General features: G+C 45.0%; 1 protein-coding gene across 1 annotated transcript in view; it reads right to left on the bottom strand.

Moving 5' to 3' along the window:
• LOC124606915 (hatching enzyme 1.2-like) overlaps positions 1 to 14,736 on the bottom strand; it is a 96,196-nt gene extending 81,460 nt beyond the window's left edge. The window contains exon 1 of the mRNA XM_047139019.1: positions 14,688 to 14,736. The gene's annotated coding sequence lies outside the window, so the exon portion shown is untranslated. The remainder of the gene's footprint in view (positions 1 to 14,687) is intronic.
• Between the last annotated feature and the right edge of the window lie 720 nt (positions 14,737 to 15,456).

Genomic DNA, 15,456 nt, shown 5'->3' with positions numbered 1-15,456 from the left:
TTGGACTTTTTAACGTGTGCCGTGAAACCTTTCAAATCCCGAAACTGTGGAGGAAGTCAAAAGTGGTGGCTCTCCTTAAACCCGGGAAGGACCCAGAGTCTCCGAAGAGCTATCGACCCATAACCCTTCTCTGCCATCTGTTTAAGCTCTATGAAAGATTGATCCTCAACAGAATAGAGAAGATCGTTGACTCGAAGCTAATTCCACACCAAGCAGGTTTTAGACCTGGAAAGTCCTGTACCAGTCAAATTCTAGCATTGACGGAACATATCGAGGATGGGTTTGAGAATAAACTAATCAACGGGCTGGCACTAGTCGACCTAAGTTCCGCCTATGATACAGTACATCAACGGACACTACTGCATAAAATCTAAGAGACCCTGAAAGACTACCACCTAGTCAAGATAATCGAATCCCTGCTCCAAAATAGACAGTTCTTCGTAATGCTTGAGGGGAAAAAGAGTCGATGGCGGAATCAGAAAAATGGGCTCGCCCAAGGGAGCGTGTTGGCGCCAATCCCATTCAACATATATACAAATGACCAACCAACTCCAGACAAAACCAAAACTTTTGTATATGCAGACGACCTGGCAATAACAGTTCAAGGCAACAGGTTAGAAGCCATCGAGGAGAAACTAGAAACCGCCCTGTCTATAATGTCAACCTACTACAAAAAGAATTCTCTAAAACCCAACCCCTCCAAAACTCAAGTGAGTGCATTCCATCTGAACTCGAGGCAGGCAAAGTACAGGCTCAATGTTACCTGGAATGGGACATTACTAGAACACACAGATACTCCCACCTACCTTGGCGTCGTGCTGGACAGAACATTGACATACAAATATCATTGCGAAAAAACACGCAAAAAAGTAGAAGCACGAAATTCCCTAATAAGAAAGCTGTCCAACAGCAAATGGGGTGCCAAACCTACCGTGGTCAGAACTTCAGCCCAAGCTTTGTGCTTCTCAACTGCCGAATATGCCTGCCCGGTATGGTGCAGATCCACCCACGTAAAAAAGGTAGATATTAGCTTGAATGAAACATGAAGGATAGTGACAGGCTGCATGAAACCTACCCCCATAGAAAATCTTTACAGGGCCGCAGGTTTCACAAACCCTGACTCACGTAGGAAAGCCCATGAACATATCGAGAAGCTAAAACAAACCTTTGATGCTCGTCACTCAATATTTGGCCTAGAGTGTGGCCCCAGCAGACTCAAATCCAGACGCCGTTTCCCAAGTTGAGCCTTAGAAGAGCCCCCCATCTACTATCCACTAAGAGAGGACCCACCAAGCGGCGTTTCGGGTGATTGGAAAACCTGGAGAATGCTTAACCGCATCAGAACTGGGGTGGCTCCTGTGAAATCTAATCTGATCAAATGGGGTTTGTTGGACGAAAATGACGACAAATGCGACTGCGGCACTCGACAGGACATGGAACATCTCCTACAATGCCCAGCCTGCCCGCACAGATGTACCCTCGACGATCTATGGCTGGCTAAAGAAGAAGCATTGGACATTGCCCAGTATTGGACAAACAAATTGTAGTTTCCGGACACGAAAAAGTAAAGTAAAGTAAGCCGCCAAAATTGCGAAAGTGTTTTCAGTGCAGGGCTATGTTCACGAACTGACCTCTCGATTATGTACCATAAATGCTCGATGGGACTCATATCTGGCGACCTGTGTGCACAAACCATTCACTCGAACTGTCCAGAGTGTTCTGAAATTGCGAATTGCTGCCCATAAAAATACCATCATTGTTTGGGAACATGAAATCCATGAATGGCTGCAAACGGTATCCAAGTAACCGAACGTAACTATTTCCAGTTAATGAGCGTTTCAGTTGGACCGGAGGACTCAGTCTATTCCACATAAACACAGCCCAGTCCATTACGGAGCCACTACCAGTTTGCACAACTTGGGTTCAGGGCTATGCCACATTCGAACTCTACCATCAGCTCCTACCAGCTGAAGTCGGGACTCATTTGACCATGTCACGGTTTTCCAGTCGTCTAGGTTCCAAAAAATATGTACACAAGTCCAGGAAAAATGGAAATGAGCTTTTGGCGTCATTGGCCACGAGGCACCTTGCGGGGCAGGTCCGGCCGCCTTGTTGCAGGTCTTATTACATTTGACGCCACATTGGGCGACCTGCGCGGAGGATGGGGATGAAGTGATGATGAAGACAAAGCAACACCCAGTTCCTGAGCGGAGAAAATCCCCGACCCAGCCGGGAATCGAACCCGGGCCCGTAGGATGGCAATCCGTCACGCTGACAACTATCTATCTTCTTTTTCTTTTTTTTTTCGTTTTGTTCGGTATTGTTCGTTGTGTTTGGTCTGGGCGGACATCACAAGACATCCGTTCAAGTTGATCGTTTATTCCTTTACTCAATTTTTTATTAAAGAGGGCGAGCAGCCCTCTGACCGAGCACGCTGAGCTACCGTGCCGACTTCTGCAAGCGACTTCGCGCTGTTAGCAAGGGCACTCGCGTCAGCCGTCTGCTGCCATACTTCATTAACGCCAAATTTCGCGGCACTGGCCTAACGGATACGTTCGTCGTTCGTCCCACATGAATTTCTGTGCTTATTTGACGCAGTGCAGCTTCTCTCTTAGCACCGACAACTCTACGAAAACGCCGCTGCTGCCAGTCGTTACGTGAAGGCCGTCGACCAGTGTTGCCCGTGTTGGAAGATAATCCTTGAAATCTGGTATTCTTGGCGTACTCTTGACACTGTGGATCTAAGAGTATTGAATTCCTTAACGATTTATGAAATGAAATGTCCCACGCTTCTAGTTCCAGCTACCAGCCCGCGTTCAAAGTCTTTAAATTCCTGTCGTGAGGCCATAACCGCGTGGGAAACATTTTTACACGAATCACCTGAGTACAAATGACAGTTCCGCCAGTGCACTGCTCTTTTACACCTTGTGCACGCGATACTGCCGCCATTTGTATATGTGCACACCGCTGACCCACGATTTTTGTCACCTCAGCGTAAGCAGGGGGAAATATACAATAAGTCACAACAATGAAATATGTGCGTTTTCGATCCTGTTGTGTGAGAAATCCTATGGAACTTAACTGCTAAGGTCATCAGCCCCTAAGCTTACACACTACTTAACCTAAATTATCCTAAGGACAAACACACACACCCATGCCCGAGGGAGGACTCGAACCTCCGACGGGACCAGCCGCACAGTCCATGGCTGCAGCGCCTAAGACCGCTCGGCTAATCCCGTGCGGCTTTCGATCCTATTATTTCGGTATTTCGTTTTTTGGCATTACCAAAATTCCTGTGTTACACCTTGAATAGGTGGTCATTGAAATGTCTCTCGCAGTAAGACGTGCAGTTTTGATGCCAGGGGGCCATACTATTGCTTGTATGGATAGTGATTTCTATTCGAAGCACATTTTCGTGCGGTTCTGAGCGCTCGAGGTCAACGCACTTCTCTTGTCAGAGAGAAATTGTAAATGTAACGGCATTTCACAAGAGTGTGTGTGTGTCCGCAGCTTGTGGTCTACTGGCGCCGGCACGGTAACTCAGCGTATTCGGTCAGAGGGTTAGCTACCCTCTGAAAAAAAAAAAAAAAAAAAAAAACAAATAAACTGAGTTAATGGATCAACGACGAAATGAAACGGGTGTCTTGCGACTTCCGCCCCGAGCAGATACAACGAATGAAGACAAACAAGATGAGGTTAAAAGAAAAAAAGTTGCTGCTTCTGGATCACGGGATCCCGGGTTCGATTCCCGGCCGGGTTGGGGAGTGGGTGTTTCTGTTGTCCTCATCATTTCATCATCTTCATCATCGTTTGTGACAGTGACTAGATTGGACTGTGTGAAAATTGGGACTTTGTATGGGAGCTGATGACCGCGCAGTTGAGCGCCCCACAAACCAAACACCATCACATGAGTGTGTAGGTCACATTGTTGCTTTGCTCGGTTATCGGAAGATCAGAGTGCTATGGGTACCTCAGGGGGTGACTCCTGAAACGAAAGTGCACGGACCTGATATTTGCCAGGAACTCCTCTCATAAGAGTGGAGACGACGCCTCCCTGCAGTCAATTGTGACAGGAGGCGGAATGTGGGTACATTATTAAGGACCGAATACGAAACGCCAGTCCATGGAATTTCGTCAGATAGGGTCACCACAGAAAAAGAAATTCAAGACACAGTCCTCAGCTGCAAAAATCATTGCATCAGTGTTTTGAGATGCAGATTTTGTTATTGATTTCGCGAGACTTATGTGGAATGAAGTAATATGTTGCTATGTTGCCCAAATCTTCCCAGAATGTACTCTCTCGGAATTTCAGCAGTAAAACTCTCCATGATGCACAACACCTCTCCTGTAGCGTCTACCTCTGGAGCTTTTTTAACTGCTTTTTTTATTTTTATTTAATTGGTTTGAGGTGAAGTCCATTTCATTATACACAATTATGTCACATAATGATACAAACAAGACATTTGTCCGACTTCATCACAAAACACAGGGTGTTTCAAAAAGAATAGAATAATTTCAGAACATTTTTATTGATAAACACATTCTACAAACATGGAATGGATTGAAAAATACTAACAAAATCTTTAAGTTTTAGCTAGGCTCCATGTGTCCACCAGCAGCAGTACAAACAACATCTAAAAAAATGCTCAATTCGCCATAAACTTTACACAGTGTATCTGCTTTTACAGAAGTTATGGCGGCTGTTATTCTGTTCTTCACTTCTTCTATGTCACGAGGTAAAGCAGAGATGAACATACTTTGCTCCATATATCCCCAAAATCGCACGCGGTCATGTCTGGCAATCCTGGAGGCCAAGAATGCAGGGCAGTGACTCGGCGTCTCGGCGTCCTACATTGAGGCAGAGTGTCATTGAGAAACTGATATTCGTTGTTGTGCGAGTGTGGTGGATCTCCATCCTGTTGGAAAATGAAATCAATGGAGTCCTCCCGAAGTTGTGGAAAAATCCAATTCCGCAGCATTTGAACATAGCTCATTACGGTCGCTGTGTTTCCCTAAAAAAAGAAGGACCGTACACGTTTTCAAGAGAAATGGCGCAGAAAACGTTGACTTTGGAAAGTCTCTTTCGTGCTCAATAATGCGATGAGGCTTCTGGAGTCTCCATATGCGCACATTATGCCAGTTTGCTTTACCGCTAACATAAAATGTTGCTTCATGACTGAAAGTTAACTGTGGTGAAAATGGATCGTCTTCCATGTTCTCTAGCAGAGCGTTGCTGAAGTCTACGTGTTTCCTTTTACCACCAACCACAAGAGCTTGCACTAGTGTGGTTTCTATGGTTTATAGACCAAATGACGCTTTAACATTCGCCGGATAGTCGCATGAGACATTGCCTGTTGTCTGTTTGAACGGCGAGTAGACTTTCGGGGACTCCCCTCAAATGTTTGCTTAAATCTTTCCAACATGTCATCGGAAGTGCGAGGTCGACTTGGACTCTTACCTTTGCACAAGCATCCTGTCTCTTCAAACTGGCGATACCAACGACAAATGTTTTTGGGTGCTGGCGGATAAATGCCAAAAAGCCGACAAAAAGCAAATTGGACTGAAATCACTGATTCACGCTTTGGAAACTGCAGCACAAAAAACGCCTTCTGTCGCGCGGACGCCATCTTATTTCTGACTTACTGTAAATTGAGAAGACGGATTGAGTGATATCTAACGGCGATTTTCTGAAACTCCAGGTCACGCCCATTCACACAACACACATTTCCTTGCCGGCTCGTCCCATGTTTCGTAATTATTACCGTCCAAAATCAGATCATTCTTTTTAAAACATTCTGTATACAATTGTGTGCGATAATCAGTCTACAAAGTACATTATTCGGACTGTATACTGGTGAATCAGACCAAGTTTTTTAAATTTAGTATTTCAGTCATTTTTGTATCGGAACAACGCAGTGACCACCAGTATACACTTTTCATTTACAAAATCTAAGCTCAGAACTGAGGAGGTTATGAGAGTGACCCAAACCTAGCGGTGGACAGATGATGCGGTTATTACGAAAAGTGGCGACGCGACGTTTCTTCACTGCATGTAAAATATCTTGTGTTAGGTCTGCTGTACCCTAGAAAGTGGCTGATGTACTGGCACCCAAATGATTCGGAGTGCTATCTGAAAATGGAGGCTAGTGAATTGTAACCATGTTCCCAATGGACAACAAGGCAGTCTCTTGCTCGTGGTTGATAGTGCACTTCGTGTACAGGGGTTGGACAAAAATACGTAAACACCAAAAACACAACACATCACCATGCCTAATAAGTTGTAGGAAATCTGTTGGCATTCCAAACAGCTTTCATTTTGGATAAATGCAGCTCGTGTGTGGTTTTCGAGCTAACATTGTACCATTCTTCCTGCAAAATAGTGGAGCGATCAGGCATCCTTGTCTTCAAAGTAGACCACAAAGGCTCAATAAACTGGCATGAAGGCCAACACAAAAGTTCTACCTCCATCTCTGCATATTGGTTAATTTTCACTATGTGAGGTCTGGCTGGATTTGGGTACTGCGATGTTTGCGTTACGTCTGGGTATGATTAACCACTAATACGCGTTCATCTGGAGATAGATTGCTCTGCTTCCTAGTGGAGATTCGACAATTCACCCCCGTGCCCACAAAACCACTCCTGGACGATGCGAGCTGTGTGAACAGCGCTCTATCGTCTTGGAGCACAGCAGCACCATTGGGGAACAAGCATTGCACCATGGGATCGACCTGATCAGCCAAAATGGTCACAGAATCCTTGGCAACCTTGCAGAGAATCCATGCAGCCCGTATTGCTGCACATATCATCACTAACCCGCTGCAACTTTTACTTTTGGGGTGTAGTTGGAAACAGTGTGAAACAAGGCCTCAATCGACCACATGACTTTCTTCCATTGCTTCATAGCGCAGATTTTATTGTTTCGGCACCACGTTTTCCTGTTACGCAAGCTTGTATCAGTGATGAGTAGTTTTGGAATTCGAGCTCGGCCTGCAATTCCCTGCTTACTGATCTGCTTTCATGTTATTTCGGTGCTGATAAGGTTCATGAGTGAGTTTTGCGGCTCTCCTCTTATTTTTCGCCGCAATGCTCTTCAATGACCGCCTGGCACGATCACTCAACACCCTCTTTCGTCCGCGTTGTGACTTAGTGGGTGATGCTTTCCCGCTTCTCGTGTATGCAGTATAAATCTTAGATACGATGCCTCTTCAAACGCGAAACTCTTCGGCTCACTTTATTACGTAAGCACCCGTCCACATGAGCACCAAAAATTTGCGCACGTTCGAATCCACTTATTTCAGACCTAATTTGCTCATAGCTGCTCAAAACAATGTTCTGACCACGACTGTTACTTGCAACCTATCGAGGACATTGCACAGGCGCCGTTCATGGTGAAATAAATACAACAGTGTAACCTGCAGACTTGGCTATCATCACCATTTACTCGTATGTCTTACAGTATGCATTTCTCGCGGTATTTCTATACTTTTATCCAAACCTTGCATTCCCTCTATACTTCTTACAATCAGAATGAACTAGGCACTCTTGGCAAAACATTACTCCCCTTCCTCACCCCCCCCCCCCCCTCACCCTTCCAGGAGACATCACGCCAATACCGTGTAACACCGCCTCCAGCCTGATTATGACCTTCGATATACCACATTCTGCTGAAGAGTAGAATTACCCAACTGTGAGGATGTTAATTCAGCCGCCATTCCAAATAGTGGGGATTAGAATTAGGTGGCGTTCAAGGCCAGACGAGGTATGTTCGTGTGCTCGTGTGCTCGTGCGTTCGTCAAACCACGAACGTAGACGTGCAGCCCTGCGAACACGGCCGTTGTCGTCTTTAAAGACAGAAGTGTCCACAGCATACTCATGATGAAGATATTAGAGGGAAAGACAGCAGTGGATCACAGAGGATGTTGAAATAAGCATCCTGGTTCATGTTTACAGTAACCTGAAATAGTGGGCCCGAGTCATAGTACGAAAAGAACAGCACAAAAAGTCAGAGAACTATCTCTGGCTTGAACTGCACACGGCGGGTTAAATACTGTATTGACCACAGTTAAAGTTAGGAGGCTGAACACCCCAATATCCGCGCACCTAGACGACTGGAAGGACCTAACTACTTTTCGCTAACAGTAACCCCAGTTGTACGGTGAAGTCGTGCTACTTACAGTAAAATTATAATGGCTCCACTAATGTCTAACGGAACCGTCCATTAGAAGCACAGAGGCTCCGATCATCCAACACCGAATACGGACTGATCAGACCAACTCCTCTTGGAGGGGCCAGACGCTGATGGTCGCACAGTTGAGGGCCCCACAAACCAAACATTATCATCCCTTACAAGGGGACCTCGCCTATTCGTAATCACCGATTTCGTCCAAATTTATGGTATATACAGAGATAGGACAGAAATGAAAGTGACAGAAGTGGAATCTCTAAACGGCCACGCGTTTAAAAAAATTGCGCTCGTCAGAGACACATGAGGCTTTTCTGTTTGCATAGTCACTAGGCAGGCTGGCATAACGGAAAGAGTACAGAACGGTAATCCGAGGGCCGTGGGATTGAATCCCTATGGCAAAAGTTTTTTATTTTTCTTGTTTCAATTTTTGCTTTACTTACACTGTAAATGAAATAATGAGGAAAAAGGAAAGGAAGGGATTGTAAGGCGTATGGCAGAATTTCGTATATAAAATTAGAGATTTATATTATTTTGCAGTTCATGGTTTACAAGTGTTCGTCAAAACAGGGAATCGGTAATTGCCTAGGCATTTTGCACACGTTCTTGTCGCCGCATTTTTGCAATTACATGGTTGCTTTGAATTTTCTGTAGACGTTCATAAAAGATTCTCTCTCTCTCTCTCTCTCTCTCTCTCTCTCTCTCTCTCTCTCTCTCTCTCTCTCTCATCGTACAGCTTGCTAGCAAACCGCGCTTGATGTATCACTTCGTCAAATACTGATGAAGATGGCTGGTGAGGTGCAATGGAATGTATTTTGATGAAGTCTTCTCACGATGTGATTTCGATTCCTCCTTCGATGGCTCAATTTTATCTATACTGGAAACCTACTTGTTTGCGTGCAGTTGCTGAGGACTAACGGAATACGATATCCAGCACCCTTTAATTACAACCCTTGCTGGAAAGTTATTTGCAGATTCGTTATGAACGCTGTACCTACGGTACAATACTTTCTTGGCCATTTATTTGAAATCCCAAATTTTCCTTTGCCTTTTTATTTCATATCTTTGATGAAAATAATAATAAATACAGTATTTTGACCATTATTTCGTTTTATTTGCAGTGTCAGTAACACAAAAATTAAAAATTAAAAAAATTTGCACAAAAGGACTCGATCCCACTCCGTCAGATTACCGTTCTGTACTTTTCGCCCGGATCCAACGGCTGCCTGGCAAATACTCCACATAAATGGTTCAATCCGCATCCGACCCACGTTAAAAATGCTGTTTATTTCTAAATACTTAGCGATCTAGAGCTCCCACTTCAGTGACTTTCATTTCTAGACACAAAGGAACTATTGACATTTAGCTGCTGGTGTGCCGAACTGGGATTCTAACCCGGGTCTTCTGTTTACTAGGCAGGCGCTCTGACCACTAAGCCATCAGGACACAGTACTCATCGCACGTACACAGACTTATGCTAGAACACCTCCCGTCAGCCCCAAATTCACAATATCCACACACTACTGATGTAGTGCCCCTGCCCACTGTCCTCATTACTCGTGGCGTTTCACCAATTCTCCTAAGATTTCGAGCGTGGTGTGTATATGCACTGAATAAATCAAGGAATCATTATCGAGCATCGCCTTAATTATATACGTGGGTATCTGTTCATTCGGACTTCTCCGAAAGAACAAACGACACATACATACAGTGTGACAATTATTGAATTATACGAAATAAAATCGTCATAACTTCTGAACGTTTTCCTTCAGGACGTTCAAACTGCACGGTTGGCCGCGGGGCATGATGGAAATTAGTATGGTTTGTTTTAGCGACGAATCCCATTTGCATTTGGATGGCTTTGTCAATAAGAAAAATTGGCGCATTGGGGGACTGAGAATCCGAATTTCGCAATCGAGAAGCCTCTTCACTCTCAACGGGCAACTGTGTTGGGTGCAATGTCCAGTCACGAAATAATCGGTCCGATGTTCCTTGATGGCACGGAGCCTACCGAACGGTACGGGAAGGTTTTGGAAGATGATTACTCCCCATTATCCAAAGTGACCCTGATTTCGACAAGATGTGATTTATGCAAGAGTTCGACCCGAAACGGTTGCAACAGAGTGTTTGATGTCCTGGAGGAGCACTTTGGGGACCGCATTCTGACTCTGGGTTACCCAGAGGCCACTGGCATGGGCCTCGATTTTCCACCTTATTCTCCGTGTCTGAACACATGCGACTCCTTTTTGTGGGGCTATATTAAAGAGAGGGCATACAGCAATAATCCCAAAACCATTGTTCAGCTGAAAATAGCCATTCAGGAGATCGAGAATTTTATTCTAATTGATGCACCTTGAAAGGCGAGAAGATTTGATTCAAAATCAAATGGTTCAAATGGCTCTGAGTACTATGGGACTTAACATCTGAGGTCATCAGACCCCTAGAACTTAGAACTACTTAAACCTAACTAACCCATGGACACTACACACATCCATGCCCGAGGCAGGATTCGACCGTAGCGGTCGCGCGGTTCCAGACTGAAGAGCATAGAACCGGGCGGCCACACCGGCCAGCGTGAAAATTTTATTCAGCCGTTCAGGAGGTCATCGACAGCATCTATGTTCCGAAACTTCAGCGGGCCATGCAGAATTTCGCTATTCGTCTGCGCCACATCATCGCCAAGGATGGCAAGCATATCGAATATGTAATAACCTAAATCCGAATATCTGTAGTGACGTTCAAATGTTGAGTAAAGAGCGTCCACGCCATAGTTTGTAAGTAATTTAGGTTATTTTTCATGTCTTTCAATAACTGTCACCCTGTACTTCCATCTCGACAAAGCCCTGCATATAATACAGGGTGATTCAAAAAGAATACCACAACTTTAGGAATTTAAAACTCTGCAACGACAAAAGACAGAGCTAAGCACTATCTGTCGGCGAATTAAGGGAGCTATAAAGTTTCATTTAGTTGTACATTTGTTCGCTTGAGGCGCTGCTGACTAGGCGTCAGCGTCAGTTGATGCTAAGATGGCGAGCGCTCAACAGAAAGCTTTTTGTGTTATTGAGTATGGCAGAAGTGAATCGACGACAGTTGTTCAGCGTGCATTTCGAACGAAGTATGGTGTTAAACCTCCTGATAGGTGGTGTATTAAACGTTGGTATAAACAGTCTACAGAGAATGGGTGTTTGTGCAAAGGGAAAAGTTCTGGACGGCCGAGAACGAGTGAAAATGTAGCACGCATCCAGCAAGCATTTGTTCGCAGCCCTGGAAAATCGACTCGCAGAGCTAGCAGAGAGCTGCAAATTCCACAATCAACTGTATGGAGAGTCCTACGAAAAAGGTTAGTTATGAAACCTTATCGTCTGAAATTGGTTCAAGCACTGTCTGCAGCTGAACGTCAACTACCCGAGGCGATGGATCGGCCGCCAGGCAGCCCGTGACAGAGCACTTCATCACTGGCCTCCAAGAAGCCCTGATCTTACCCCCTGCGATTTTTTCTTGTGGGGGTATGTTAAGAATATGGTGTTTCGGCCAGCTCTCCCAGCCACCACTGATGATTTGAAACGAGAAATAACAGCAGCTATCCAAACTGTTACGCCTGATATGCTACAGAGAGTGTGGAACGAGTTGGAGTATCGGGTTGATATTGCTCGTGTGTCTGGAAGGGGCCATATTGAACATCTCTGAACTTGTTTTTGAGTGAAATAAAACCTTTTTAAATAATCTTTGTAATGATTTATAACAGAAGGTTATATTATGTTTCTTTCATTAAATACACATTTTTAAAGTTGTGGTATTCTTTTTGAATCACCCTGTATAAATGTGGACGCGGTTCCCTAGTTAGACTGTCACCTCCATAAACCCTACCTCCACAACGCCTATACTTTTCTTCATGTGGCACGTGCATTTTGTATTGAGTCTTGGGTTCTTGCTTATACGGTATACTTCTTGCATTTATTTCTCCTAACCTCGAGTAATCCTCTTAATTTTACATGTCTGATACCTATGTTCGTATTCTGCAAGTAACAGCGCTCCATCTGAGCGCGCGTGGAACAACGTACTTTTCACTGATAAGGTGTTTTACACAAGCGACGGCTATCCAGCAGTAATTTACAGGTCGCAAGTGACTACACGTGAAAAACACGTAGCAATGACAAGAAGATGTGGGGAACTCTTGATTTGCTGCTGGAGTTTAATTTTTGCGAGAGGAGTAGGAGCACTTTACATAATTGAGGGGACTCTTGAAAGCAGGTAGTACGCTCGCCTATAGAAGGATGTGATGCTGCCTTCAACGCGAATTCTACACAGTGAAGGAAAATTCACGTTACAAAAAGATCATTCTTGCACGCATACGAGGGCTGTTCAAAAAGTAAGGTGACTTTTAAAATTGCGCGGGCAACGTACATTCGATTATCGACCGTTTTTTTCTTTTTACTGTGTTGGTACACATGTCCCGAACATATGTTAACAGTTTTAAGTGCACAGCATAGACTACTTCGTTTGTTTTTGACAGATAGAAAGGTTAGACGTGTTTCAGTGTGCTCCGCGATTTTCGTTTATTACAAAATATTGAGCAAAGAATTTGGATCAAATTTTGTGTGAAAATGGAATCAAGTACTCTAAAACACTTGAAATGTTGATAGTGGCATACGGTGATTCTGCTCTAAGTAAAAAAAAAAGTTTACAAGTGGTACAAGATCTTCCAAGATGGCCGAGAAGATGCCAATGACGAACCTCGCTCTGGACGTCCCAGCACATCAACAACAGATGATAACGTCGAAGCTGTGAAGGAAATTGTTTTGGAAAATCTTCGAATTACTGTAAGAGAAGTTTCTGAGGATGGTGGCATATCTGTCGGCTGTGTCATGTAATTTTTTCGGATGTTTTGGGCACGAGACATGTGTCAGCGAAGTTTGTTCCAAAACTTCTCAGTTTTGATCAGAAGAACCGTCGCATGAGCATCGCTCAGAAGCTCTTGAATGACGTCAATGATCCTGATTTCCAGGATGAGATTTTCACTCTGCAGCGGAGTGTGCGCTGATATGAAACTTCCTGGCAGATTAAAACTGTGTGCCGGACCGAGAATCGAAATCGGGACCTTTGCCTTTCGCGGGCAAGTGCTCTACCATCTGAGCTACCCAAGCATGACTCACGCCCAGTCCTCACAGCTCTACTTCTGCCAGTACCTCGTCTCCTACCTTCCAAACTTTACAGAAGCTCTCCTGCGAAAACTAGCACTCCTGAAAGAAAGGATATAGCACAGACATGGCTTAGCCACAGCCTGGGGGATGTTTCCAGAATGAGACTTTCACTCTGCAGCGGAGTGTGCGCTGATATGAAACTTCCTGTGTGCCGGACCGAGACTCGAACTCGGGACCTTTGCCTTTCGCGAACAAGTGCTCTACCATCTGATTTGCTCAAAAGGGTCATAACTGGTGATGAAACATAGATTTACGGTTATGACGTCGAAACGAAAGGCCAATATTCCCAATGGAAGCATCCCGGAGTGCCAAGACCGAAAGAAGCACGACAAGTTCGATCAAATGTCAAAGTTCTGCTCAATGTTTTTATTTTTTATTTTTTCGATGACCGTGGCATAGTGCATCATGAATTTTTGCCTCAAGGTCGTACGGTCAATAAGGAGTATTACCTTGACGTTATGCGCCGTTTGCGAGAAGCAATGCGCAAAAAACGTTCGGAATTATGGAAAAACAATCCATGGTTTTTGCATCACGACAATGCACCTGCCCATTCGTCGTTACTTCTGAGTGATTTTTTGGGCAAAACAACACGACAATAATGCTTCAGCCACCATATTCACCGGACTTGTCCCCATGCGACTTTTTCCTGTCCCCAAAACTGAAGAGACCTATGAAAAGATTCGCCAAAATCCACAGTCAACATTTCGAATGTGGTGCTGTGCTAAATTCCATTTTTCAAGCAAAATTTATTGCAGATTGTTTGCTCCAACTGTTTCGAAAGTAAAAAATCGCCAAGCACCCAAAAACACGTACAACCTTTTCGATTGTCAACAATAAACTGCTCAAAACAGCTGAAATGCGAACGTGTAATTTTGAAAATCGGTTGTATACAAACTGCAAAATTAAAAAAAATGGTTCAAATGGCTCTGAGCACTATGGGACTCAACTGCTGTGGTCATTAGTCCCCTAGAACTTAGAACGACTTAAACCTAACTAACCTAAGGACAGCACACAACACCCAGCCATCACGAGGCAGAGAAAATCCCTGACCCCGCCGGGAATCGAACCCGGGAACCCGGGCGTGGGAAGCGAGAACGCTACCGCACGACCACGAGATGCGGGCTGCAAAATTAAAAAAATTACCGTTGCTTTTTGATCACACTTGTATATTTATGCTCGACCTGAGAGCAATTTTCTCATCAGCTACATTGCCTGAAACCATTTACATTTTAAAGGAGAATGGGAGCCTGTGCCCTGCAGAAGGCTGCGGCGGCGAGGAGCGGGCGCCGGCGTGCACTGACCTGCGATCCGATGCGTCCGTGGAGGCGGCGGCTGGCGGACTGGTCTGCGCGTGCGGTTCGCAGACCACGCGCCGCTGCTGCCTGGTTACTGACCTGCCGGCTGCGGCTGCCGCAGGTGTGGGCGACCTGAGCGCCAAGCCACCCGACCTGCCACAGAAACGCGACCACTGCTTCTGCGTGGGAACAAAAACAAAGCGCAGGGCTCCCTCATCTGCTTCCGAGCTGGTTTTTTAAAAATGTATCTGTGCAGTCATCTGCGGACCTCCAGGGCGTCATCACAAACGGAGACCTCCCGCCAAGGAGCCCTCAAGGAACTGTTACGGAACCATAACGATGGAGAGACAAAAGTCGTAGGACAGCGATATGCACATATACAGATGGCGGTAGTATCGAACACGCTAGGTATAAAAGGGCAGTGCGTTGGCGGGGCTGTCATTTTAGTCATGTGATTCATGTGAAAAGGTTCCGACGTGCTTACGGCCGCACGAAGGGGATTTACAGTCTTTGAACGCCGGATAGCACTTTGAGCTAGGCGCTTGGGACATCCCGTTTCGAAAATCTTTATAAACTGAATATTCCGCGATCTACATCTACATCTACACGGTTACTCTGCAATTCACAGATAAGTGCCTGGCAGAGGGTTCATCGAACCATTTTCATACTACTTCTCTACCATTCCACTCTCGAATGGCGCGTGGGAAAAAAGAACACCTAAATCTTTCCGTTCGAGCTCTGATTTCTCTTATTTTATTATGATGATCATTTCTCC

This window comes from Schistocerca americana, chromosome 3 (assembly GCF_021461395.2).
Source record: "Schistocerca americana isolate TAMUIC-IGC-003095 chromosome 3, iqSchAmer2.1, whole genome shotgun sequence".
Lineage (NCBI taxonomy): Eukaryota > Metazoa > Arthropoda > Insecta > Orthoptera > Acrididae > Schistocerca > Schistocerca americana.
Note: the sequence above shows the minus strand (reverse complement) of the source record. Positions and strands in the feature narration are given on the sequence as shown.